General features: G+C 43.7%; 1 protein-coding gene across 5 annotated transcripts in view; it reads right to left on the bottom strand.

Moving 5' to 3' along the window:
• The window catches only part of Il1r1 (interleukin 1 receptor type 1), a 72,703-nt gene that overhangs the window by 33,400 nt on the left and 12,552 nt on the right, over positions 1 to 26,751 (bottom strand). The gene's annotated exons all lie outside the window — the stretch shown is intronic.

The following is a 26,751-nucleotide window of genomic DNA, read 5'->3' as shown; positions in this document are numbered from 1 at the left end:
CCCGGCCTCCCCACGCCTGCACCCCCCTGAATCCTGATGCCAGGGCTCCCGGCCCCAGCACACCGAAACCGCCCCAGGAAGGGGACCCTCACCCGACTGTAGTCCCCAGCTCTGCCACACAGCGGGCACAGAGCGGAGCCCGGTCCAGGTGAAAGTCCCTGCCCAGACAGCACGTGGGGCCTGGCACCGCCCCACTCCCTCCACAGGATTCGCGAACTTGGAGGAATCGCTTCATGTTCTGTACCTCGGCTTCCTTTTCAGAGAAAAAGCTCGTGACAGCCCCGAGTCTCCGAGTGGCTGGAGCGGCGACAGGAGCGGGCTATGGGACAGCGCTGGGCCTAACAGGGTTGGACAGGGCTGGCATCCCTACGCTTTCTTGTTATTGTTGTGCGCCCGGATGAAAAAGCAGTTTACAAGTTCCACAGTCCTGACGCCAGGCTGAGAACTCTTAAATTTAAGACCCAGTTGCCCTGTAATTACAGGCTACTCGCGAGGTTGAGACAGGAGGATTGCAAGCAAGTCCGAGCCCCAGCTAGGCACTCAGGAGACATTGTCTCAAACTACAAAAATAACGAGGCTGAAGATGTAGTTCGGTGTTAGGAGTGTGCCTGAATGCTATCTCCAGTTCCAAAATGAAACAAAAAGAAACATAAGCAAACAAAACCCTCTCACCCCCAGACTCACTTTGCATGTGAGAAGTCACACCCAGAAAAAATGGAAACTGGCCAAGGTCCTTCTAGGAGAGGGCCTGGCACAGGGCGGGCAGGGGAGGCTCGCCCAGCCATCCGCAGCTTGAGACACCCCTTCCCCTCTCAGTCAGCATGCCCAGCAAGCGACTGCCTCCTCTGCAGGACTTGATGGGCTACCTCCAAAGGACATCCTCCCAGCATACTCCGCCCCTTCCCCAGCCCTCCGGGCAGCCCCTGTGGACATCGGCTTCCCTACCGCTTGCGCAGCGGAAGAAATGGAAAGGACCACGGAAGTGCCGAGCACAGAAGCCTCCGCGCTGCCTGGCTTGGGACAGCTTCTGTGTTCTGTCTGCATCCAGAGGCGGGGGGGGGGGTCCCTCTGTCTCAGGGCAGCAGGCTTGTGCCAGGCAGTGGTGTCTCTTGCTGTGTGAATTCCTCGGCTGCCCCTGCTCAGTCTTCCAAGGAGCTGCTGAGTGTCACAGCCCGGGAGATCTGACCAGGTCGGTTATGAGTGGAACTCCCAAGCAGGGGCCTGAGATTTTCAGGTTTACAGCTGAGTCCCTTGTGTGGCCAGGATTGTGAACAACTGTCCCTTATGAGCTCTTACACTGACGCTGGGACACTGCATGTACCACTCACTGGTGGGCTACTTCAGACCCTAACAGGTGGGCTTGGCTTTGCTCCGTAAGAGCAAACAAAAGCCCTGTGCTGGTGAAAAGAGATTTGTCTTACTATTTATGTACTACAGATTATTAAGCAGTTGACAAGCAAAAAGTGAAATTGATGTGTGCAGTTATATAGAAAATAAATATCAATACAAATAAAGTTAATTTTCCTCTTTTTTTAATAGGGTCTTATTATGTTGTCTAGGCTGGCCTTAAAATCCAGGGGTCCCATGATCCTCCTACTTTAGCGTCTCACATAGGAAAGACTATAAGGAGATGGCATAGCTCATTTCCTTTTTCCAAAGCATTACCCCCTCCCCTAATCCTACCCCAAATGTCCTGCTAGACACAGTTCTCTGCAATGAGATAGGACTCTCAATGCTCACCCAGTGATGAGATTTGATTTCCTCTATTGTGACAATTAACTGTGTCAATTTGATTGGCTTAGAAGCCACCCAGGAGATTGAAGTACACACTGGGGGTGTCTAGGTGGGTCACAGAGGCATGACATGGAGAAGTGTATCTGACCCCTGACCCCTTCCTCTCTGACACTGTTTCCCTGCTCTCCTTCCCAACCTGCATGAACTGAGAACCTTTCTACCACCAAGCCCTTCCACTATGATGTTTCTTCCTTGGAGCCAGATGACCATGGACTGAATCCCCTGAAACCATGAGGCAAATTAAACCTTCCCTCTTTTAAAGTGTGGATGTTAATACTCACCATATAACCTTGAAGTCACCTCCTCCCTTATTCCCCCATGCTGAGAGCACTCTCCCTAACTCTGTCCTGTGCTCTGTTTCCTTTGCTCAGGCAACTCGTGGGTACACTCCCCTCACTGACCTCTTGGCTGGAATCTCCATGAACTGGCAACTGTCACCCCTGTACCTCTGCTCAGCTGCAGCAGCACACAGATGTACTGGACACACCCTTGTGCTTCAGTGTAAGGCACCACTAACACTGCTGTTGCCCGCTGATAACGTGACCCCACTTGTGTCTTGAACAAAAGCTTTCCCAAAACAGCAGGAGCCCCTTTAAGCACCAGGAGCCTTCTGGAGAGTAACCCTTGTCACACTGCCACCTTTAGAAAGCTTAGCATTCAGGAGACTTGACTGTCTGCACCTGTCCCAGGCCACTGTCCTGTCCCCACCTGGGACAGTCCCTGGGACTCTCTCTGGGGAGGATTCTCTGCCAATGCATGTAAAACAAAAATCACATTGACCATGTAACATGTTCTGTGTCCGAAACATTCCCCATGGGCCATGGGGTTGGAGAAAAATTTTAAGGATTGTTCATAATAAAAACAAACACCAGGCTTGAGAGTTTGAAAGGGAAAGTATTTCCACACTTGTTTCCTTGTAGCTGCCCCCCCACACACAAAGCCAGTGTTTGAAAATTAAACCATGGAGTTCACATCCTACTCATGGACTAGGGAAGAACATGTAGAAATGTTAAGCTGTTTTTCCTACTCAGACTCAGAGCAACAGAGTTGACCATAAGGTGTGAAGGAGAGGGAAAGAGGGAGGTGGCTGATCTTCATAGACCCAAGAAAGTCTCTGAGAGGTGGCCCAAGGCCTTGCACTCCACCACCATCAAACGAAAGAAATCCTGGCCTCCTCCCAAGGGAAAAGATCAATAAGGAATTCTGGAGGAGAGAAACACCATATAGCATCCCAGGAGGAAGCCCTGGGTGTCCAGCATGGCTTGAGCCAAGGATCAGTCAGAGCAGCATTGCTGCCTGGGCCTCACAAAGACCAGCACTAATCAGAGGGTTCATCAAAGCAGCCAAGACCCTTCCAGAGCCCTCAGAGTGGAGGCTGGCAGGACAACTTGGAGCTTGGTAAAGCACCATTGACCTATGGACCAGCATAGATAGGCCTATGGACCTCCAAAGAAAAGGGAAGCCCTTGATCACCTCTGTCTCCTTCACCCCACCGCCCCCAAAGATGTCCAACTGGAGCAAAAACAGGGAAAGAATTCTGAAAAAAGTGACTCTTGAGCCAGTAGGAACAAAACAACTCTGAATCCAGGATACTTTTTTTCATCTGCAAATGGAAATTCACAAGCAAAGTTGACTTCGATTGTAGAAAAATAGAGTATCGTGTTTGTGCACATGGATCCTCTGTGATTCTGAACTTGCTACACCTATTGATCCTATTTATGGAACTGCCAGTAATCTCTCACAAAACCACAGCATTGAAACCACTGTCCCACATGGACTTCCTTTTACAGCCCCGTTTTTCTGCTCCCCCTGCACATTTCCCACCTACTGATCTCCAAACAACCTCTCTTACCTGTGTCTCTCATAACCCCCCCATCACCCACTGCAACCACTTGGCTTTGATCAGTTCAACACGTCCTTGTTTCTAAGCAATTGCTCATAGGCTTCTATGTTTACCCTTCTGTTCAGATCCCTCTCATTTTGTAAGTCCTTTACCAAACACAAAGCCACAAGTGAACTAGAGATAAGTGCTGATGAGAAAGTAAATTGCATCACAAGACTGTCAAGGCAATGAACCATTTCTTAACCTCCTTTAAAAAATGAAGAAGAAGATGGACAGGCTAGTTTTTTTGTTCTATTGTAGCTTTAACCTTGCTCAATGAAGACAAATTATCAAAAGCGGCCTTTTGTGCCTGATTTGCATCTCAAGTTAACGCAGAAACAGCATAGCAAGCAGACAGACTTGGTAACTTCCCAGCCTTGCTATGCCTTACAGAACTAGATGAGTGTCCTTTCACCACCCCTCTCTCTCTGTTTTACACACACACACACACACACACACACACACACAAACACACACACACACACACACACACTGAGTCTGTCGTCTGGACATCATCTTGGATGATGGCTTTAACATAAAAAATTTAAAGCACCAGTAACCAGACTATCACCACCCCTTCCCAGCTTCCCCATGCTATCCAAGAAATGCCAGGTAAAACTTCTGTGCTCAGTCATGTGGCATGTGGGTGACAAGGCATGCCTCTCTGTGAACTCAGTGTTAATTTAGTACTCCTGCCCTTGTGATTCTAGATGGTTCTACCATCTTTCTGTAATCGTTCTCTCCATTTTATCACTCTTCCTTTTCTATAAGCACCTTCCAAAGTCTAGACTTTCATATTAGAGCCTTTCAACCTTATGATCCCTTCTGAATGCAACTGGCAACGTCTTCTCTCTAAGTGGTTTCCTTTTGAAATGATCACCGTAGTAAAAGACAGTTCCTCCAGCCATGACAATGCACCATCTTGGATGTCAGACCCATCAACTCCAGTCAGCAGCTATCTCACTACATCTACATATCTCTGAATGAGAACCACCCACCTGAGCCTCCATCAATTCACAAAGCCATAAACTATATTGTTGTTTTAAGTCACAAAGTTTCATGGTCAATTGTAGCCCAACAATAGTTAAGAAAAATATGACCATGCTCAGGAATGTGGCCTGGCTCCCTATGGTACATCCTGTGCCATACAAAGCCAACCTAGCATGTCGAGTCACTCAGAATGGAAGCGTCACCCATCTTCTGAGTATTTTCCAATTACAGAGGGCTTCCTTAAGATTGTTCTTATGATAATCTCAATAGCAAACAGAAGAAAAGTGAGAGCTATGATACAGCCATACAGATTTTGTTTTGTATTATTTTGAGTAAAAGAAATAGATCTAAATATATACTTAAGAAAATGGTAATCACTTCCTGGCCTTTTGGCTAAAACAAGTGTAGAAAATGCTAAGCACCTAGATGATGAAGTTTCTAATGTCATTTCAATGACTTACTAAGAAATAGTACAACTCATGAGCAGAAGTGTCCACTCTCAAAGGTTCTTGGAAAAGTAATGAGCAGACCATTTCTTCTATGAACACAAGCACAAGAAAACTCCTACCACTCAAGTATGCCACACTTGTTGAATCATTCCCCTAAGTGCCCGAAGAGTATGTTCCCTCCCACTTGTTCCTCTTGTCTTTCTTCAAGATAGACTACCTGGCCACAACTCAGCACCAGGAAATTTCTGTCTGTCAATATTTCCTATTACCCATGACCACACTGCTGCCCTGCTAGAGAGGGAGCTGTGCACATTCTCAGGCTTAGGCCCCAGGGTTGGGAGAGGGAGCAACAGTCTCACTGATGATTGCTTTGCCTTCAGAGTCTGGGTTGTGCCAAGCTATTCCAACTCTCTACTGCCAGTGAGCTCAGCTAATAATGGTCCAGAACCTAAGCTGTCATTGTCCTTGGAGGAACCCAAGAACACTGAGTCTGGAGTTCTCCTGAGAGTAACCACAGTAGAAATTCATCAGCTCAGCTCCTTAGTTCCGACAGGAGACTCAGAATGCAGATGGGACCAGACTCAGGGCCGAACAGAGGGCATCCTGAATGTGACTTTGACATGGGCTCTCAGGAAGGCAGCATCAGGATTCCCTCCATTGCTCCTCGAGATCCATGCTATCCAGCACGTGTAATCTTTAGAGACACGTGGCTATTTGTTATTTAAAATTATAAATTGGGGGGGGGCATGGTGGTGCACGCCGGTAATCCCAGCACTTGGGAGGCTGAGGCAAGGAGGATCATTGTGAGTTCGAGACCAGCCTGAGCTACATAGTGAGTTCCAAGTCAGTCTCACTACGTAGGGAGACCCTGTCTCAAAAAAAAAATAATAATAATAAAATAAAATAAAATTATAAATTTTATTTATTTATTTATTTTCATTAAGTTCATTGGTACTTTTAAGGTATGCATTATAGTTATGTTCATCATTGGGATCTTGTACCTTTACGAGACTTATCTTGGCTCTTATTTTTTCCCCTTCCCCTGCCCTCCCTTTACCCCCTCCACCCTTCCCTTTTTTACAAAGACTTTGTTTCCATTTCTTCCTTTTCTCATATCTTTTCTTTTCCCTTCTCTCCATTTCCCTACCTTCCCACTTCCCCTACTCCTTTTCAAAGTATAAAATTTAAAATTCACTTTCTCAGTTATTAACACATTTCCAAGACTCCAAGAACCACACCTGGCTAAAGGCTGCCATCCTGAATAGAGTCATCATAGGACACTGGAGTGCTATGAAATGTTGTTCTGGACATTGCTATTTAAAGTCTAGACAATGCAGGGCCTCTGGAACAAAGACCTGTCTTAGAGAGATGGTCTTCATCCAAAATGGATACTGCATTTGGTATAACTCTATACCTTAACAAGAATCTTCTCAACATACTTCCTCCTTCCTTTGATCAACATTCAGCCCATCTTTCATTGTTCAGTTGAATCCTACCTGCTCGATTTCCTCAACTTTATATACTCAAGTTGTATACTATTATTGTTACTTCACATTCCTTCATAATTTCATGTCTATATTTGCTAGTAAAAATAAGGGCAAGATCTTCAGAGAGAGGAACCTATGTATTTTGGGAGAATGAGGAATCTCTATTATTTGTTCTAAAACACAAAGATTCAACTAGATCAAAATCCAGAATGTGAGAACCAGCTGCAAAGGAGGATGTAAAGGGTTTCTTATCTCATTACCTCAAACATCCTCTCCCCCAGCAGTGATTTCCAGTAGAGCCAAGATGTGGTTGCCAGTCACAGGGTCATAAAATTGGCACTGTCTTTTGGTTAAAAGACTAAATATTGAAGATATAATTATGTCTGCAAATAAAATTGTAAAGTCTTACTAGGCTCTATTTTTGGCATTTCTTCTTGTTTATTCTCCATTTATGGTGCTTTCCCTCTCAATATGCCTCTGAGAAACTCTGAGAGTGTCTAAGAAAGAAGGTGGCCACAGAAAATAAATGCAGGTGTCCCAGAATCCAGGGTTCCCCAAAGGTATGAGGAACTCACTCAGCACAGAAAAGCTTGAATGCTGAAAGCTGCCACCAGCTTCCTAGAGGCAGAGTTTCCTTCCTGTGCTCCCTCAAGACAAGGAGAGGAGTCCTGTAAGAGATCACAGATGAGGAAGGAGTGGAGGGTTTCTTCTGCTTTCTCCACCATGTGTGTCAGGTGGTAGGTGCAAGTACCTCGAAGACGCAGTGAGAGCCAACAATCTGGGAGAGACCCTAAAACATACTCCACACAGGGAGTGCTGATGGGGAGGGATGGATAGAGGGACACAGGACAGTATGGGCCACACAGAGGGCTTGGGCTCAGAGCAGTCACTGCCATCACCACCACCTTAAATACAGGTCTTGCATATCTTTTGTACATACCTACATATCTACATTTTAGATATTGATCTATTGCCAATGTTGCTATTTTTCATTTCAGTTTCTGAATGTTCAGTGTTAGTACAGTAAAAAAGATGTACAATTAGCTTGTGTATATTGATCTTGTAGCCTCTCTTATTGGCTCTGTTAACCTTTGTATAAATTCCGTAGGATTTCAGACACAGGACACCATGTTAACTTCAAATACAGTTTTCTTTCTGATATAGGTGACTTGTATCTCTTTTTCTTAACTTTTTTTTTTACCAGCTCACTGGTACAATATTGAATAGAAGTAAGACAGTGGACAGTCTTGCATTGCCCCTGGCTTCAGTGTGTATGGCTACATTTACAATGATGTTAGCGGGAGGTTTTTCTTAGGTATTCACTAGCAGGTTGAGGACACATTTCTTCCTATTCCTGATTTGCTGAGAGTTTCATGGGGAATCAATTGATGGATTTTAACAAATGCTTTTTCTGCATCTATTGAGATGGTCATGTGATTTTTAGTTTTATTAACATGGTGTTTTACCCTTACTGATTTTCCAATGCTAAGCCAATCTTACATTTTGAGAATAAGGCCAACCTTGTTACAATGTGTTTGGCTTTTTATGTATTGATAGACTTTATCTACAAGTATTCTCTTTAGAATTCTTATGTCTGGGTTCATGAGGTATATTGCTCCGTACTTTTCTTGTTATATTGTGTTTCCCTGAAAGTAAGATTTAACTAGAGATCAAAAACATTAGCCCCAGTCAGCTTTCCTTGCCTTACATGCCACTACAGAGTAGCTAAGGTGTAAGAGGAGAGTGAGGTATAATATTCTGCATGGCACTGATCACCACCATGGAAACAATCAGCTATTAATTACACTGGAAGTTTATTTTCCAGTTAGGTCTTATTTTCGGGGAAACATGGCATCTTATTTTATTTTGATAGCTAGGTGATGCTAGCCTCACACAACTGGGGAGATAGATATCAGAAGTTGAAGAGGATTTATTTCTTTTCAGTTTTCTGAAAGGGTTTGGGTAGACTTGATATTAGATCTTTTTTAAGTACTCATTAGAATTTAGCAGGGAAGTTATTTTGATGTGGAGTTTACTTTTGGGGAAAGTTAGACATAAGTATGTTTGTTTATGCCTCCCATTTCTCTAGTTGCTTCTGGAGCACACAAAACACAGTTCTAACAACTGTTTTAGTGTTTGTCTGCGGGTTCTAACATCTGCATCAGTCCTTGGTTTTGACAGCTTTTCCTCCTCATTGCTTTTCTGCTACATTACTTATCTGGTAATTATCAGTTGGATGCCAAATACTGTGGATTGTAGCTTGTCGGATTTTAGATGTTTTTCCACTCTGGGTACATCAGAGTTCTTGGGAATAGTCTGATTTGGCAGGGACTGGATATCTTGCTTTTAAGACTCATCATCGAGTAAGACAACAGCAGCATTCAGCCTAGGGCAAGTCTGGTTCCACTGCCTAAGTTTATAACTTCTGAGTACTCCACCAAATGCCTAGGAATGATGTGATTCTCCAGTCTGGCCAGTAGGAAGAGGGATTATTCCTGGTCTCATCCCCTATTCCATCTGACGTGGTTCTTCACAAAGCATAGGTCGTTCTCTCTCAAGTGAGCATGGATCAGTACTCTACTGAATTCCTAAGAAGGACCCTCTGGTGCTGTCTCCTGTCTATAAACTATTGCTGCTCTCACTTTCCCGAGGTCACACCTCCATCTCATCAATTCAAAAAGTTCCATGAGCTGTGCCTGGGTTCCCCCCACCCCCGTGCTCTGGCCTGAAAACTCCATCAGTGAACAGAAGCAATCAAGGGCTCATCCATTTGTTTCACAGTCCTTCAGGACAGACTTCCGGTATCTTAGAAACCCTGGATTTGTGTATTTTGACCAGTTATTTGGCTGTTTCTGGTGATACAGTAAATCCAGGCCCTATTACTCTATCCTGGCAGGCAGCAGAAATCTGCTAACAATTTCTTACAGCAAACATGCCTGACATTCTTTATACTGGTCAAAAAAGTTGTAATGCAGGTTGGAAACATTCTTAAAATCTTTATAAAACAACATGATCCAGAATTAATCAATGTTAATCAAAACCAAGGCTTTGGGGGAAAGAAGTACATGAAAGACACCAGGTAAGAGCAACTAGCTGGCCATTGCTGGGTTCTAGAGGCAGAGGAACAGGTTAGGAGGCACCAGCCAGGAGGGAAATCCCCCACAGTCGCCCTGGGAGTGCAAGGGAAAGAAGAGCTATGAAGGAGTCAAGGAGAGAAGAAAGAAGGAAGGAGAAAGGGACCGAGGATGATGAGAGCAGGCCAAAGACCCAGTCTGCTGTCTCCAGGGTCTCCAAACCCAAGACACTTAGAGGAAGAAATCTGGCCATTGCCACTGGTAGAGCACCGGAAGGAGAAATTAAGAAGGAATTCTGACAAGCTCGTTAACATTCTCAGTCATTTTTAATGGTGTGAAATGCCCTTGAAAACTTGTGTTCTCCATTCCATTTTCACAGCTCTGCAGAGCCACTGAAGAGGTCGTGCCAGCTACTTCCCATGGGACAGGTCAGGAGACAAGCCAAGAGGTGGGTCACCCTGCACCCCAGCTGCTTTCCCTCCAACCTGGGCTTTGAAATGATGCTTCTCAGAACAGCAGCCTACCTAGGGCTCAACTTAAGTCACCAATGAGATTTCCACTGCTGTTTGAGTCTGGGCGAGTCCCATCCTGAATGCTCCAAGGGGTTTGTGGAGCCACCACCATCGCTTCCAGTTTACTTAATCCCTGCTTTCTGAACTGTTCAGCTGATCTGGGCCCCAAAATTGACCACAAATTAGAGGAAATACACTAATTAGTGTACTAATAAGGAAGTGCACCAATTAGAGGCACACTAAGAAACTGACAAGTCAGACACCTTAGAATGCACCCCCTCAAAGCTCAGCGCACCACTGATTGCCTGCCTTCCTTGTTTAACAGATGGTAAATCACCCCAGAGAGCTGATACCTTGCCCAAGACCAGGCAGAGTAGATGGGTTGAACTGGGGCTCGGTGTCCTCTCCAAAGCTGGGGTCCTCTCCATCACCATTCACATTGCTGCTTTTACTACAGCGGGATCACTGTTAGCAAAGTAAAAACACCCTCAAGTAGGTAGGAGCTGGAGGTTTGCTTCCTAGCATTAGAAGAATCATAGCAGGGTGGTTAACCACATGCATGTTGGGGCCTGACCTCTCCACACTGTATGCCAGCTTGGCCCCCTGCTCTACCATGGAGTATGTGTGGATCCTGAGCAAGTCACTTCATGTCTCTTATATCTTAGTTTCCTCAATGATAAACTAATAGTACAGCCCTTTGTCACATAATGACACACCTGCCACCGACTGCCTGGACTGCATGGTGGTCCCATGAGCTGCCTAAGGACAGTATGGTCACCTTACTGTGTCTGAACGTACTCTGGGACATTTGAGCAGTCATGGAATCACCTAAGACACATTTCTCAGAATATACCTCCTTCTCAAGCCACACATGCCTGTGTTAATAGTTCCCACCTTATCACTTTGCTGTGAGAACTGAATGAGTTAACTTACAAGAAGCCTTTGCATTGTCTGACGTATTCTCAGTGGTAGAAGTGACTGTCATCGGCAAGTTATTAGTGATACCTGGGCAATTTCTTCAGGGTTTTGGATATAGGAAATAGCATGGTGATACCTGCTCAGTTATGCCAGAGAGTTGTTGAGAAAATTACAGATATTTTGTGCACCCATCTACATTTTAACAGAATAATACCACGCAAATACATAGGTAAATGTTACTGAAGTGCATTAGGTATAAACCCATAGTCCAGCCTGGGATTTAGCTCAGTGGTTCCGCCACCTGCCTCGCAAGTACAAGGACCCGAATTCGATCCCTAGTACAAATGAAAAAAACCACTCATAGTCTAACGTCATTTTGGATTGGGAGTTTTTTGGTAAAGAGTGGGCCAGTATTGCTGGCTGGAAAAGTCTACACCAGGCACAAGTGATGGATTCCTCATTCCAAAAACACCAACCAAACCACATTTAAAAAGCAAAGTATTTCTGCACAAACACTCAATTCTAAAGAGGCTGAGCATGAAGTGCATAAATGACCCAATCTCTTAGGGGCAGGATGGGGAATTTCAGCCAAGTTCGTGAAGAACTATCAGGAACTGAAATCTAAACACTACTCAAAGATAATGAGGGAATTCGGGGAACAAAAGTTCGGCTTGCACTAAGCTGTTTCGCAATATTCTTTACGTAAACTCAGAAATGTAATTATCACCCAGGCAAAGTGGCTCTATTTCCCTCCACTTTTCAGTGTTAAAAGTTTTAACCAAACTTGAATCATTTCCTGTTTTAATAACTGCAATATGTCCTCGTTCCTCCAACACTACAAAATTCCAAATCCCTGCTGTCAAAGGGACTACACCCCCTTGCCAGATGCAATTTCCAAGCCATCAGACATTATCATCCGAAGTCATACACACCCACAGGCATGGGATCTGAAATCCCAACTAGTGTTCCACACCATGCGTCATCACCTAATCTATTGTGTAGACTGCCTCTAGGTCCTGTTTTGTTTGGTTTGGTTTGGTTTGGTTTTTTTTTGTTTGTTTGTTTTGGGGGTTATTTTTGTGTTTTTTGTTTTGTTTTGTTTTTTTTTTTGAGTATCTGAAATCCCAACTAGTGTTCCACACCATGCGTCATCACCTAATCTATTGTGTAGACTGCCTCTAGGTCCTGTTTTGTTTGGTTTGGTTTGGTTTGGTTTTTTTTTGTTTGTTTGTTTTGGGGGTTATTTTTGTGTTTTTTGTTTTGTTTTGTTTTGTTTTTTTTGAGACAGGGTCTCACTATGTAGTTGAGACTGACCTGGAACTCACTATGTAGCCCAGGCTGGCCTCAAACCCACATTGATCCTCCTGCCTCAGCCTCCCGAGTGCTGGGATTGCAGGCGAGCGCCACCATGCCCAGCTTGTTCCTGTTTATTAATGAGCATAGAGCTTTGGCCTGTTTCTGTTCATTGTGGTGTAATCATTGTTTTGAATAAAGCATGGCATGAAGAGATGTATATTAAATATGACTGAAGGCTGGGCATGGTGGCACACACCTGTACTCCCAGTGCTCAAGAGGCTGAGGCAGGAGAATCACCATGAGTTCAAGGGCAACCTGAGCTACAAAAATAAGGGCAAGGCAAACCTGAATTACATAGTGAGACCCTGTCTCAAAAAACCAATAAATGATAAATATGATTGAATAAATATATGGATCACTTCCTCCACCCACTAAAAGTCTTTGTCCTGACTGCAGTAGCTTCCAGTCTCTCCCATTTCATTACATTTTCTCTTTCTGCCCTAACTTTTTCCCACCCCCCTTTGAGTTCCTTAGCCATCTTTGTTTCCTTCACTAGGACTGTCCTTAAAAACCACGGGTTTATACTGGGACACTTCCCTGACCTGGATCCTTCTGTAGTCAGGTGAGTGCCTCCTTGGCAGAGGGAATTTCAAAGTCTCAGAGCTGGAGGAGAGCACTGCCCATCTTAGTCCAAGTGGGGTCCTGACGCAAGCAGAGACAAGTACAGAATGAAGAGCTAGCTACTGAGTGGGAATCGCCAGCCAAGGCCTCAAGGACTGCTCCACTGGGGCCACCACGGTGGGCTCTGTGCGAGGGCAGGAGCAGACCTTGCATCTCAAGGCCTGGAGCTGGACCCAGGAAATCTGAGGGAAGGCGAATCTGACAGAGGGCTGGCCTGGATGGCCCAGCCACGCAGCAGGGCTGCGTAGGCCTCCCAGGGAACCCTGCCTATAGCCAGTGTGTATAAGGAGCTACCAACTGTCCTGCAGACCAGCACTTGGACGCAGCAAGCTGGGAAAGTCCACAAGCAGCTTCCTCTTCTTTTTAAAAAATTTATACTAGCACAGTGCATAATTAGTGTTTATTAGTTTGTAGCACCTAATTTTTGGATTCATCTTAGGGGGTATAAGTATTAAACATCTTAGTAGCTATAAGTATTAAACATCTCTTAATTCTTTTTATTTTACTTTCCCTTTCCTCTCTCTCCCCTCCCATCGCTGGATCCCCTCCCATTTGCAAGATGCATTTCTCTGTTTCCTATCATTTACCTTTTATCTTCCTCTTTACTTATACTTTGGGTTTCTCATATAAGAGAATCCGTGTAATACTGAAGCCTGTGTGTCTGGCTGATTGTACTTAACATCACAATCTCAAGGTTTATCGATTTTCCTACAACTGACTGCAGTTTATCCCTTATGGGAGAGTGGCATAGACACTCCTCATTTAACAACCAAGTTCTTTTCCTGTGACTAGGTCATTGTCGCTAAATGAAGAACTGTATATAGTATGTACATTACAATATTCAGTACCAAGAAATGGTCAGAGGAAACTCCAACTTAATGACTTTCTTTTATTTGCATAATTCTTAGATGTAGTACTGTAATGTATAACAGCACATAAACTGTTGTACTGTACAGTACAGTCACCAAAACTCACAGTACTATATAAAAATGTATACTGTACCCAAAAAAGGCATTGAGGCCCTATAAACAAGGTGTACAGAACTGTACCAAAAAGAATAGATGGGGTGTAAATCTGAACAGCGCAGTCCAAACAGTCCAAACACTCATTAGACAGGCAGAAGTTTAGGTGAGGAATGTCTGCACTGTTTTCTCTAAATATCAATTCATCTGTAATGGACATATAGACCACTTCTAAGATGAACTGTTCTGAACTGTACTACTATAAATGTGGTATGCATGGATCACTGTGATGTGTGTGTCTTTAACTGCTTTGGGAAGATACCTGCAAGGGGAATAGCTGGGTCACATAGAAATTCTAGCTTCAGTTTTTTGAGGAATCTCCATACTGATTTCCATAGTGGTTGTACCAGTTCATGCTCCCACCAAAAAACGTGTTTCTTTTCCCCTCATCATCGCCAGAGACTCCATGAGATGGGAGCTGTGAATACACTGGGAAGAATTTGGGTTGTTGGTCTACAGGAAAGGGCTTTGTCTAGCAGACAGAATTTGGAGCTACCAGACATTCTGCCATACACAGCACAGCAGCGTGATACAACAAATCACTCTCACCCCATAAAAATGTCAAATATGTGTCCTACTAGACCTGAGTGTAGGCATAAACTGAGCCTAGACCAAAGTCTGTCAGAAAAACACAAAGCTCTCTTTGTGTCATTTTAACACAAATGCATTTTGAAGGAAACTGAACTTAGTTTTTTTCTGGAAGTTGATGTAGAACTTTTCACCACAGGAGAAAGTCACACTATAGAAAGCAGTGCTACCCATGGTACCTGGATGTCCAGTGAGGCAAACACTGTTTTAGACTCATCAGCAGTTGCACTACCACTGCTCTGTGTGTGGCTGCAGTACTACACAGCCTCTGCTATCTCCCGACTCAGGCATGTCCAACTGTGGGTACTAGAAGGACTTTTATTTCTTCTTTACATCATAGTTAGAATAATCGTTTCATGGTTTGGGTCAAGAATGTCCCCCGAAGGCCTCAGACAAGGCTGTCAGGAAGTATTGAATCATGGAAGCTTAGAGTTAACTTGAAATTAGCAGGCATAGTGGTTTGAGGTGGTCACTGGGGGCCTGGCCTGAAAGGATTTATTTTCCTCCCCAGCACCTCTGCTCTCTGCTTCCTGTCCACCATGAGGTGAGCAGCTCTTCTCCACTAGACCTTTCCACCATGTTCTTCCTGCCTTGGTACCAACTGAGCCTGAGGTGAAAAGGTGAGCCAAAATAAACCTTTCCTTTTTTAGCTGTGGCAAGTATTTTGGCCCAGCTACAAGAAAAGTGACTAAGACAGTAATATATTTAAATGTTTAATGTGGTGGTTAGTTTATCAATGGATCTATTTTTAGTACAGGAAAATGGATATTATAAACATTTATTAACAAAAAGGGTGTTCCCTGAGTGTGGAGCCCAAGAGAGACAGAGATAGAGATGAGGGGAGAGTGGGTTAGGGAAAGGAGGAGGAAGGAGGAGAAGGAAAAGGCAGAAGAGAACAGAACAGAAAAGCATTAAGTCCACTGAAGTTAAAATAAACACTAGTCTAATTCTTCTGATTTGTTTCTCAAAACTTGGCCAGGGATTTAGCTCAGTGGTTCCACTGACTGCCTCACAAGCACAAGGAGCCGAGTTCAATTCCCGGTACCAAAAACAAAACAAAACAAAAACTAAACTACAGGCTAAAGAGGAAGATAATATTTTCTTCCACTTGTCTTCATTGTCTACTGTTTGCCCCTGACTGACCCCATTCCTCATCCAGGGTTTGTGACCTACTCCGTACGTACTCAATATGAGACCATTCGAGTTCCACGTCTTACTGCACCCTGAGCCTCCCACACAAAGAGGTCTTTCTCCATGGAGGAGCCTCTGAGAGTGATGTGTCCTGGCTGTGTCTGGCTTTTCTTTTGAAGCACAGATAACTAGAGCGCTCTCCTTAGACCTTATTCTGTGCATGTGAGTTCCACTTTGAAACTGTACACCCAAGACCACGAGGAAAGCTTGTCCGCAACTCTTCCCTCCACTTCCTTGGCCAGTTACCAAGAGCGATGTCCAAAGAGAAATGGAGATACTGGCTGAGAATTATTTTTGGTGTAGAGATGATGAAGACAGATGCAAGATTAACCCTCCAGTGTGGTTTTCCTATGGACACCTTCTGCAGAGAAAAGACAGTGGGCTCTAGAAGAGGAGACAGAGGCCTTAGAGCCAGGTGCAGGCCATTCTGCCATCTCCCGCCCTGTCCTTGTCTAACCTTCCGTTGCCTTGAGGACAGTGGGGTGCATCTGAGGTATTACTTCTGTGATTTCACCCCATAGATCCATTTTCCCCCTCTTCTGCTTTCTCTCCCTTTCTCTGCTTTTCCTCTCTCTCGAAACTACTTTCCTGTCACATACTTATCACATAGAAAAGGAAGAGAAGTTTATTTTGGCTGTACTCAATCTATGGCAGCCAGGAAGCAAAGAGAGAAGGCAGGAGCAAGATCACACCCTTCCAGTCACACCCCAGGAACACAGCTCCGACCAGGTCCCGCCTCCTAGCAGCACAGTCAGCTATGAACTCAGGGATGAATTAATCCACTCATGAGTATAGGGTCTCCATGATTCAGTCACCTTCCAAAAGCCCCTCCTCTGAACACACGAGATGTTGGGGAACATTCCAGAACAAAACCAGGACACCTTTCTGTTTCTATTTCCTTCTACAATATCATTCAAGTTTTATTCTTACTCTTTATCAACCAGAAATGACCCATGTGGAGCACTGTCCATATTTCTGTATTTTATGTACATTATTTTAATTGTAATATTTTATCATTACATACATAGATATAGTTCAGAACTATTTTCCCTAGACTTTTCATTGACTTATTAATAAAAAATTTTATTAATATTCCCACTAATATTTACTGTAAATTTTGCTTTGACTTACCCGAATTTGGTTAATTCTGGGAATACCTCACTTTGAAATCTTTTTTTGTTTGTTTGTTTGTTTGTTTGTTTGAGACAGAGTCTCACTATGTATTTGAGACTGACCTGGAACTCACTATGTAGCCCAGGCTGGTCTTGAACTCACAGTTATCCTCCTGCCTCAGCCTCCCAAGTGCTGGGATTACAGGTGTGTACCACCATGCCCAGCTTCACTTTGAAATCCTAACAATGTTTATGAGAGAGCTCAGCTTGCTTCCCAAAGTGGGCTTCATGGTATTTTGCCCCCTGAGTTATGAACCCAATTCACCTGCCAGGGAATCCAGCCAGAGTAGAGGAGTTACTGCTCAGCTTCAAAGTGCAGTCTGGAGTTTGCAACCGCTGAAGCACAGTGGGCTAAACAATTGCAGTAAACACAACAGGAAAGAAGTGAATGCCACCATTTCACTAGAACCTGTCATCTCCTGTGAGATGCATCCCACTTTCAGATATAAAAATGGATGACTCATGTGTGAGGCTTTGTGAAGAGAGAATGGGGTGCTGTGGAATTCTCTAAATTGGCAAGGTCCAGAGTTCTATCCCCAGTACAAAAAAAAGAAAAGCAACAATAATTTTGCTGGAAGATAAGTTAGGCAGAACTCTCGAAAATATTGGCATAGGAAAAGACTTTATGAACAAATCCTCAGTAGCACAGGAACTGAGACAAAGAATCAACAGCTGGGATCTCATCTTATTAAAAAGCTTTTGCACTGCAAGAAAAATCACCAGGAGAATTAAGAAACAATCCACAATATGGGAAAAAAATTTTACCAGCTGTTTCTCAGACAAAGGTTTACTATCTAGAATATCAAAAGCACCAAAAAAAAAAAAAAAATCACACCGCCAAATATAAAAACCCAATTCAAAAAATGGGCATCTGAAATGAACAGACATTTCTCAAAAAAAAAAGTAAAGGCAACAAATAAACATATGAAAAAATGTTCAACATCACTGGCCATTCAAGAAATGCAGATAAAAATAACACTGAGATTCCACCTCACCCCAGAAAGAATGGCTGCTATCAAGAAATCAACCAATACAAATTCTGGCGGAGTTGTAGGGAGAAAGGAACCCTTCTCCACTGTTGGTGGGAGTGCAGACTGATGCAACCACTGTGGAAATCAATATGGAGATACCTCAAACAACTAGGATTAGAAGTCCCATTTGACCCACCTAATCCCATGCTGGGTATATTCCCAAAAGAATTAAAAGAATCATACTACAGATCATACTATATGCTCACTCATGTTTATAGCAGCACAGTTTGTAATAGCAAAACCTTGGAAAAAACTCAATCGCCCATCAACTGGAGAATGAATAAAGAAGATGCATTTTTTTAAAAATAAAATAGAATACTACTCTGCCATAAGAATAAAAAACCAGAGACATTTATAGCTAAGTGGATGCACATTGAGGCCGTAGTCTTAAGTGAAATTAATAGTACACACATGTGTAAATACTGAATAGTTTCTCTGGTGTGAAAATCTAAAAGTGTAAATAAGGATCAAAATATGTAATTGATATTATATAATAGGAAGAAAGGGTCTAAAGAAGTAAGGGAAGTGGGAGGAGTAGGGAAAGATAAGAAGGGTAAAGAAAAAATATGAGAAAAGGAAAAACATGGAAATAATGTCTTTGTAAACAGGGAAGGGTGGAGGGGGTGAAGAGAGGGGAGGGAAATGGAGAAAAAATAAGAATCAAGACACGTTATGTAAGCCAGGCGTGGTGGGCCACTCCTGTAATCCCAGCACTCAGGAGGCTGAGGTGGGAGAATTGTTGTGAGTTCAAGATCAGCCTGGGCTAAACAGTGAGTTCCAGGTCAGTCTCAACTACATAGTGAGACCCTGTCTCAAAAAACAAACAAACAAAAAACAACAACAACAAAAAAAAAAGATACGTTATGTAAAGGTGCAAGATCCCAATGATTAATGTAACTGTACTATATACCGAAATTGTACCAATAAACTTAATTGAAAAAAATAATAAATTCACCTTCCCTCTCAAAAGTCCCAGAGGAGGACTGGACCAATAACCCACAGGGTGGGCTTGGGCAGAGGGACCTTCCTGCCACCCCCTAGAAGGCTGGAAGAGTATGCACAGGAAGGAAAAGAGAAAGTCAGGCATGGAAGAGAAAGCAGGACCCTAGATATCAGGCAGGTGGCCCCAAAGAGAAGGTGGCACTGAGTGGGACCCACTCCAGCAGGACCCAGCAGCTGTATCTATCACGCAGAGGGAGCTGCCAAGATTCCTGGGCTTGAGGCGGGGAAGAGAAGGGCCCTGGGTGGACCAGGCCGGACAAACCCAGAGGGGAGACAGGAGGCCAGAGCCTGGGGGTCACATCTGTGGACAATGATGGAGCTCCTGCTGTCAGCCCAATGAGACTCATCGCACCTCAAGGGACACAGAGAAACAGGACACAGAAGGATCCAGAGGAAGGAGCCATTGCTATGGGCCACACAGCATGCCACTAGCACAGCGGCTGGCTCCACCATCCCTGTGGGACACCGGTGCACTCCAGGCCAGAGAGAGGCAGGGAGTTGCCACGTGGAGCTCCAAGTCCCCAGGAGTGAACTTGACTCGGACCCGACATGTTGGACCTTGCTTATTCTTAACCTTTACACAGATTCTAGGTACCTGTGGTGTCTCTGGAAAAAAATCAGACAAAATGCCTATGTTATAAAAGTTGTGGATGACAATAAACAGTCACCATCATAAAGAGGGAGCTGTATAGCAGGTGAGAAGGCAAAGGTGGAGGAAAATAAGTGTCTGCTTCAGGAAGCCTGAGCTTGAAGCAAGTGTGTGTGTGTGTGTGTGTGTGTGTGTGTGTGTGTGTGTGTATGTTGCTGGGACTGGACTCAGCCCTTTCTAATTTTTCCTTTGAGATCACATCTTTCTAATATTCTAAGTTACCCAGGCAGAGTTTGATTCTCCATCCTCCTGGCTCAGCCTTCCAGACAAACTGGTGTGTCACCGCACAATACACATTTCCATCCAAGCTCCTGCACATGAGGCCAGGGTTCCTTCCCTCTGTGTAATACAAATGGATGAAGCAACCCCAAAATAGACCTGGGGGAACTGAGGATCCACTGAGAGTGTCACTGTCTGCCTTGTAAGTGCAGGACATACATACTGTCCTTCATTTAGCAAACATTTAGCAAGCACATGGTAAAATGTACGTTGGACACTGGTTACTCCCACAAAGTACACCACACAGTCACACACATGATGTGTGTAACACATTCTCACAACATTCACACAACACATCCTATATACACTCAGAAACACATACAAAATACATTAGCAGAACAGACACACAACATACAGCCCTCTCATACAACAACCCTCACCGACCCACATACAACACGCTACACACACAACACTATTTATTCACAAAACAACAGTTGCAATGTACAATGTACATTCACACACCACTCACACATTCATACAACACAAAATCATGACAGGCATAACACCCATATGCCTATCCAACACTTGTACACACACCACACCCAGGTCAAAGTCTTCATGCTGAAGGACTTTCACTTTAAAGACCACTGAGTTAAATTTCCTATAACTTCTCTTGTATGAGAAAACTAAAGTAGAAATAATTGAACATGAAATAAAAGATAGACAATAGGAAACAGAGAGATAGACCTTTTGCAACTAGGAAAGAGACCCAGAGACAGAGGGAGGGGTAGGGGAGTGAAAGAGGAGTGAAAATAATTAAGTTATATTACACAAGTGTAGCTATCCCCTAGGATGAATGTAAATATTATGTAATGCAAACATGTACTCTTAAAAATAACTTTTTGGATGTCAATAAGTAAATAAATGCTCTGAGGCCAGCAGGCCAATTTGGCCAAATAAGGACTGGGTAGACTTAATTAACACTTATAGCAGAGTAGCTGGATACAAGGTCAACACTCAAAAATCAATAGCCTTGTTGTACACAAATAACAGACTCATTGAGAGAGAAATCAGGGAAACAATTCCTTTCATAATAGCATCCCAAAAAATGAGTATCTAGGAATTAATCTAATAAAGGAAGCAAAAGACCTCTACATTTAGAAGTACAACATGCTGAAAAAAAGAGATCAAAGAGGATATAATAAAATGGAAAGATATCCCCTGCTCCTGGGTAGGAAGAATCAACATAGTGAAAATGGCCATACTACCAAAACTGCTATACAGATTCAATGTAATGTTGATTGAAATTCCAACACAATACTTCACAGAACAAGAGAAAATAATCCAAAAATTCATTTGGAACAAGAACAGACCTAGAATAGGACCTAGAATAGCAATTCCAGGCACAGAGCTATGACAGGGGGTATCACAATCCTCAACTTGAAACTATGCTACAAAGCTACCGTGACAAAAACAGCATGGTACTGGCAAAGAAAAAGACTTGAGGATTAGTAGAATAGATTAGAAGATACAGAAACAACTCCAGATGTATTCAGCTACTTCATCTTTGACAAAGGAGCCAACTATCCTCACTGGAGGAAAGATACCCTCTTTAATAAGTTGTGTTAGAAAAACTAGATTTCAACTTGCCAAAGATTAAAACTAGACCCTTATCTTTCATCATACACTAAACAAAATCCAAGCAGATTAAAGATCTAAATATTATAACAATCACTAAATTTACTGAAAGATAAGTTAGGCAGAACTCTCAAAGACATTGGCATAGGAGAAGACTTTATGAACAAATCCTCAGTAGCATGGGAACTAGCACAAAGAATCAACAACTGGTATCTCACCTTATTAAAAAGCTTCTGTACTGTAAGAGAAACCACCAACAGAGCTAAGAGACAACCTACAATGTGGGGAAAAGATTTTACCAGCTGCTCCTCAGATAAAGGACTATTATCTAAAATATATAAAGAACTAAAAAAAAAAAAAGCCCCCCCAAATATAAAGACCCAATTCAAAAATGGGCATCTGAAATAAACAGACATTTCTGAGACAAACAAGTAAAAGCAGCAAATAAACATATGAAAAAATGTTCAACATCACTGGTCATTCGAGAGATACAGATGAAAACAACACTGAGATTTCACCTCACCCCAGAAAGAATGGCTGCTATCAAGAAATCAACCAATAACAAATGCTGTCAGAGTTGTGGGGAGAAAGGAACCCTTCTCCATTGTTGGTAGGAGTGTAGACTGGTGCAACCACTGTGGAAATCAATGCGGAGATACCTCAAATAACAAAGATTAGAGGTTTCATTTGACCCAGCTATCCATCTGCTGGGTATCTTTCCAAAAGAATTAAAAGAATCATACCACAGAGATGTATGGGCACCCATGTTTATAGCGGCACAGTTTGTAATAGCTAAAACTTGGAAACAGCCCATTTGCCCATCAGTTGGAGACTGGATAAAGAAGATGTGGTTCTTTTATAAAATGGAGTACTATTCAGCATAAAGAATGAGAAACTAGAGTCATTCATAGGAAAATGGATGCACATAGAGGCCATACTCTTAAGTGAAATAAATAGGACACACATGTGTAAATACCGAATAGTTTCTCTGGTATGAAAAACTAAAAGTGTAAATAAGACCTAAATTCTATAACTGATAATGTGAAATAGAAAGAAAAGGGTTAATGGTGTAGGGGAACTGGGAAGGGTAGGGGAAAGGAAATTAGGGAGAAGAAAAATATGAGAAAAGAAAAAATGGAAACAAAGTCTTTGTAAATAGGGAAGGGAGGAGGGGGTGAAGGGAGGGCAGGGACAAGGGGAAAAACTGAGAGCCAAGATCTGTCATGTAAAGGTGCAAGATCCCAATGATGAATGTAACTGTACTGTATACCTAAAAAATACCAATAAACTCAATGAAAAAAACAAATAAACAAAAACAAATAAGGACTGGGCACCAATCACTCAGGGTCATGAATGAGAGAGGTTTGATACCTGAGGGAGGCTTAGGGACACAGACATGTCAGGACACCTCCTTTTGTCCCCATGAATTCCCAAGGTTGCACAGCAGAGTCTGGACCAGGACCAAGGACCTCGAACATGACCTTCATGGACCAGAATGGCCATTGCCAAGGGCTGGGTGGGGAGGGTAGAAGATGCTGGTCAAAGGGAACAACGGCAGCGACTAGACGGATGAGCTCAGGTCTGATGGCAGTGCAGGGGCTGCTGCAGATGACGCTATGCCATGTGCTCAAGTTCACTCAGACAGCTGACCTCAAGTGCTCTCACCACAAAGAAAAAAAAAGGGCAACAACGAGGGGTGATGCAGAGGTCAATCGAGATGTGGGGTTCGTGTCACATGCTTGCATACACCAGAGCACTGTGCTGTGTGCCTTACACATGCAGTTTCTACCTGTGCATCATATGATCCATCTGGGAGATGAAATGAAATGAAATCCACCTGTGTATCCAGGTGTGAGCAGCCCAACCTGTTCTTGGATGGCACCCCCTGCTGGGCTGAGACTGCCACAGGTGCCACACTTTCCCAGCCCGTGGCACTTGAAGGAACATTAGGTTGCATCATCAGAGCCTCCAAGAGTTAATCTCATGCCATTAAGGGTAAAACAAAGCCTAACGGTGGTACAGAATTTCTTTTCTTATTTTCAGCAGACCAATGAAAGTGCCACTTGTTTTCCATAGTAACAACCCAACTTCACAAGGCAACACAAAGTAGACACAAGGACATTTGTGACACATGCAGCAGGATCTTGGGTTTGAATTAAGGACGTCTGAATCTTGGAGAACCCACTTGGCCCCAGCACAGCTTTTACAATGCCCATCCATAAGTGCCTTCCTTGCTTCTGCCAGAGTTGCAGATCATTCTGAGCAATCTAAAAATATATGTGAAATAGATTTTAAAACCAAGGATGCTTTTCCTCCTCTGCAGTCTCATTCAAATGTGCACAGGTGTTTTCCCCAACCCAGTGGATGTCCTGAATTTGGTTCAGTTCTGACATCAGAGTCAGCGCTGTCCCAGTGGCTCGGGGCTCCACACACAAGATGGCCCCTCACCGAGATACCCTGAGCCACCATCAACCTGGGTTCCATGACCCCTTCTCATACTCGGTAACTGAGGAGGGCGGCTCCAGACCTCCTGGAAACACATGAGCCCCCTTATTATTCATAATGGGTGGAAGTAGAAGAGAGATCACAGCCAGCGAAGAGACACATGGACAAAGTGCTCTGTCCAGCACCCCAGAGACTCCTGATGTGCCCAGCACCCTAGAAAGTCTCCAAACTCCAAAGCTAACAGAGTTTTGTAAAGATTTTATCCCTGGCTGTGATGAGTATGACTGATTATTAACTCGATCTCCAGTTCTCCTCCCCTCACTTGAAGATGGAAGTCAGGGCTGAAATGTCCAAACGCCTACTCCCAGCTTGATCTGTCAGTGACCAGAGGCCAGCACAGCCACAGCTCTGTGACAAAGGTTCTCCTATAAGGCAGAAAGTGCCATGGGACAAGGAGCCCTGCGCTGGGAACTGCTAGCAGAAATCCTAAGGCTATTTTATGTTTTTATCTCGATTCTTTCTGAGCACATTCTGCCATGCCGGAGGACAGATTTTGAAAAGCTCCCAGGGGGCAGAGCTTTGATACTTTTCCAAGATCTTAATGACCCAGGACTGGGAACACCAGACAGAGACTCAGCTTTGTGCTCAGCAGAATTCTGTTTCCGAGAAATCCGCATGACTAGTCCCTGAGGAAACCAAGCAGGCTTGGACCAAAATGTTCAAACAAGCAATAAGCTGCCACCAGTCCTCCTTGGCAGCAAAGTGAGAGTCACCTGAATAAATAAATCAGCAGGGAGAAAGTGACAGCGGCCGCCCACACACAGCTCTCAGAGGAGAGAAACAGCGAGACAGACATGGGCTGCTGCGGGTAGCTGCTCCGTGATCGGAGGGGTTGGGAGTCACTGAACAGACCTCTTTGTCTCCGCTTTATTTGGCAAGGGCAGCACAACCGCAGACCTCACGCCATCTGCACCCTCCGGACCCTCATCCGTTCAGGGGATACCAGGCCCCACTTTGTGGGCGGTGGGAGTGCAGTGGAACTCAGCATGATGTGCAGCTGTGCAGCTCGTCTAGTGACGCTGTGGCAGCAAGCACACAGGGCGCTTCGTGTTATCATTTGGCCACCCCAAGGTGTTGCAAAGGCAGGTGCCCTGTGAGGAGCTAAGGGTATCTTCATGCCCAAAGCAGGACATGGGGTGAATATGAGCAACGGCATAGATGTGAGAACACAGTGCCTCATATTTTCAGCTAATAGGTTAACACTAAAGCTTTCTGAGGTGGGAAGACCTCAGCCCTTTCCGTATTTTTTCTTTTCTTTTTTTGTGATTTTTTTTAAATAGGTTTTTTTTTTTTTATGTACTTTAGGCTGGCGTTGAATTCATTCTGTAGCCCAGGCTGGCCTCAAACTTGAGGTGATCCTCCTGCCTCAGCCTCCCAAGTACTGACATTACAGGCATGTGCCACCACTCCAACTTGTATTTTCATACTTAGTTGAGTATCCAAGTTTCAGAAAAAATGAAGACTACCCTTTAAATGTGATGTGGAAAAAAGCACTACCTTTGAAAAGTGATTTTTTTCCTTCCCTGTTTATATGGGATTTTTTTCAAACTTGGTCTCATACATCACAAGGGAACTATGATTTACTGGAGAACAGTAAGAAGAGGAACTTAGAAATCATCACATGCAAATTTTATCTAGCAAAATGTTAGCCTTGTGGGACAGAAAACCCTAAGACGGGGTGTAAAAAGTTTGTTTGCGTGATTTCATTCATTTTCCCCAATGGAAGAAAAAGCAAACTGGAGAGGGAAAGAGGTTTTCAGGACCTACTTTCTAACCTTGCTGCTGTTATAGTTGGTGGTGTTAAAGACAGGTTCTTGCTGTGTAGCTCGCCTCAAATTTGTGGCAATCCTCCTGCCTCAGCCTCCTGAGTAGTGAAATGATAGGATATGCCACCACTGTCTCTAAGATTTCTCATGTAATAAAAACTACTCAATAAATACTTTTTGATCACTTAAAATGAGACAGAAAGTGATTGCAGTTATAAGGAAGTCAGTCTCTATCCTCCTTTAGGCTAAATTATCAACAGCAACTAACAGACTTTCTTATAAATAAAAACCCATTGAAAAGCATTTACATGCAAAAAAAATTAATCCAGACCTGTTGCTTGCAGAAGCGTGTCTACTTATGCTCAAATCTAACCAACTCTTGCATGTTATCTTTATATTTGAGGAAGGCGATCAAAAAGCAGCTGTTGCAGCCCTGATGCTGTGAGGCACTTAGGGTACTGGCTCCCCACCCCTTTGTACTCAGTTTCTACTTTCTGTCTTGGGTTTTCTGTCACTACCTATGATGCCAGCTTCTTTCTCAGGAATTGGTTAAGGAGGGTAAGAGACAATGTCATAAGTTAGGGAAAAAAATTACCATTGTGATACACACCTATAATCCCAGCACTCAAGAGGCTGAGGCAGGAGGATCACTGCAAGTTCAAGGCCAGCCTGGGCTACGTAGTGAGTTCAAGATCAGTCTGAACTGAGCTATATAGGGAGACCTCAACTCAAAAAAAAAAAGAAAGAAAGAAAGAAAGAAAGAAAGAAAGAAACAAAGAAAGAAAGAAACAAAGAAAAGAAAAAGAAGAAAGAGAGAAAGAAAAGAAGGAAGGAAGGAAGGAAGAAACAAACAAAGAAAGAGAAAGCCAGCAAGCGCAAGCTGGT

The sequence above is a fragment of the Fukomys damarensis genome, unplaced genomic scaffold (assembly GCF_012274545.1).
Source record: "Fukomys damarensis isolate Sample0158 unplaced genomic scaffold, DMR_v1.0_HiC HiC_scaffold_9, whole genome shotgun sequence".
NCBI classification, from domain to species: Eukaryota; Metazoa; Chordata; class Mammalia; order Rodentia; family Bathyergidae; genus Fukomys; species Fukomys damarensis.
The sequence above is the reverse complement of the archived record's forward strand: the minus strand, read 5'-3'. Positions and strand labels throughout refer to the sequence as shown.